Source organism: Ascaphus truei, chromosome 3 (assembly GCF_040206685.1).
Source record: "Ascaphus truei isolate aAscTru1 chromosome 3, aAscTru1.hap1, whole genome shotgun sequence".
NCBI classification, from domain to species: Eukaryota; Metazoa; Chordata; class Amphibia; order Anura; family Ascaphidae; genus Ascaphus; species Ascaphus truei.
Window position 1 is genome coordinate 74,826,641 of NC_134485.1, and position 2,500 is coordinate 74,829,140.

Genomic DNA, 2,500 nt, shown 5'->3' on the forward strand with positions numbered 1-2,500 from the left:
TGATGCTGGGGGGAGCCGGGGGTGTGAGGGAGAGAGCCGGGTTGCCGAGGAGCCAGAGGGAGGCCAGAGTGCCGGGGAGAGGCAAAGCGCCGCCCCCCCCCCCCCCCGGATACTCCATCCAATCCCCTGCGGCCCGGCCTTCTAAAGCCCCGCCCCCCGGTATTCTCCATCCAATCCCCTGCGGCACGCCCTTCTAAAGCCCCGCCCCCCAGATACTCCATCCAATCCTCTGCGGCCCGGCCTTCTAAAGCCCCGCCCCCCAGCATTCTCCATCCAATCCCTGCGGCCGGCACGTTTCTGCAGAAGCCAACCCCTGGCAGTAAGAAAAAATACTTGCCGGGCTGCTCTGCATCCTCTTCCTCCCCGCCACGCACCACCGCCCCCCCATCCCCGTGCACCGCCGCCGACACAAAAAAACGGGACATTCCCGGACAGTCAGGCAACCGGTACAGCACACGAAAAACCGGACTGTCCCGGGAAAACCGGACGAATGGTCACCCTACTCTGTTGTGCACTATTAAAGAGGGTCTTTTCTATATGAGAGGTGTTTTTTGGCCACAACTCATCTCCCTTTCTGCCATTTTTGTCCACCCTGGTAGCACACACACCTTAAAACAGTAATACAGGTATTCGCAGTGGTTAGAGCGGGGTATCACCTTCTCCCTGTCTACCTTCTACCTTACATGAATACTTTGGACCCTGTTAAAAAAATTGTGTGTACGGCCTGAATTGAATCGGTTGTTTGAAGGCGGTACAAGAAAAATAAGTTAGGACCAGCTTTTTATTGGATATAGGCTTTGTTATGTGTAATTTTTCTACCAGGTTAAAAAAAAAATTATATCGAGTGTTGCAAGTTTTCCCATTGCCATGTTAATAAATTACTTATTTTTTCACACAATGTCTATGTTTTTAGTCTAATTTAAAAATACTATATGAAAGCAGTTTTACAAATTGAAAATTACAAATCAGTGGATAAATATTATATCACATACTAAATTCATTAATGAAGTACAAGGAAACAAGGTCAGATTTCTTATGTTTATTGGTTATTAACAATAACCAAATACTATTTTGCCATGGGACAGCTCCATCGGCATTAAATAATCTTTGAAGGAATCGCGAGTACTTTTTGCTATGTTTGCAGGTGCATTATTTGCCCCAGATCTATGAAGCTGGGTATCAGCTGCAGGCACACGAGCCAGTGATGCACACCAGTAGTGCCTTCCAAATCAATGACAATATTGTGTAGTAAAGCCACACATTTTACTATGCTCTTTGCATTTGGCACAGACGTTTCTATAGCTTTTAATAGTATTCGCCATTTAGCAGTCATAATGCAGAAGGCACACTCCACACCGCGTCTTGCTCTGGAAAGTCTGTAATGAAATATCTCTTCTTTTGTTAATCCTTGTGGACTGTACGGCTTCGTGAGGTATGTGAGCAACGGATAGGCCTCATACGCTAACAGTACATGAGGCAACTTTTGGCTTGTTGTACTCAATGGCAAGCTTTTACCCAAAGGTAACTGCAATGTCTTGTCTCCTATTAGCTGATAGAGGGATGAGGCTCTAAACATCCCACCATTGTGTTTCTCTGCCTATGCTCCTACATCCATTGCAATAAATGTAAATGTTGCGTCTGCAACAGCTTGCAAGACAATAGCATGGAAATGTTTATAATTGTAATACACTGCCCGATTTTTTTTTATTTTTTTTATGTTTACCATCTATACAGACAACACAATTTGGAAAATTCCAGTTGCTGTAAAATTCACTTGCCACAGTACGCAAACTTTCTACCCTGGGAAATGGCATATGATCAGCCTGGAATGCATTGTAAATAGCATTGCACATCTCATTAACACATTTTTCCCACTGTTGTGTTCCCCATCATAAATGAAAATGCCAAGCCGCAAAATGGTGTTCCAGTCGAAAGAAACCTGTAACAAAACAAAGTACTGTATATTAATGAATTGCTTACTCAATAGCTACAGCATTCATTAGATTTATTTGGGGGGTTTTGCCTTGTAAAAAAAAAAATACGAAAACCATGCATTCAAATAGCTTAAGTTTATAAGGATTGATAAAGGATAATATATTCAATGTGGAAAACCCAAATATTCACAAATAAATTAGTGATGGGCGGCTGCCTGAAAAATATATACCTGACTACCTATGTCGGAGGGTGACTGTGCAAAACAAAGAAAATATATTGGGCGCCTGATATTAAAGTCCCAGTACAGTATTGCCAAGACTATACATATGTAGTATATAACCGCTGGATGTTAGATAAAGACTATACATATGTAGTATATAACCGCTGGATGTTAGTTAAAGACTATACATATGTAGTATATAACCGCTGGATGTTAGATAAAGACTATACATATGTAGTATATAACCGCTGGATGTTAGATAAAGACTATACATATGTAGTATATAACCGCTGGATGTTAGATAAAGACTATACATATGTAGTATATAACCGCTGGATGTTAGTT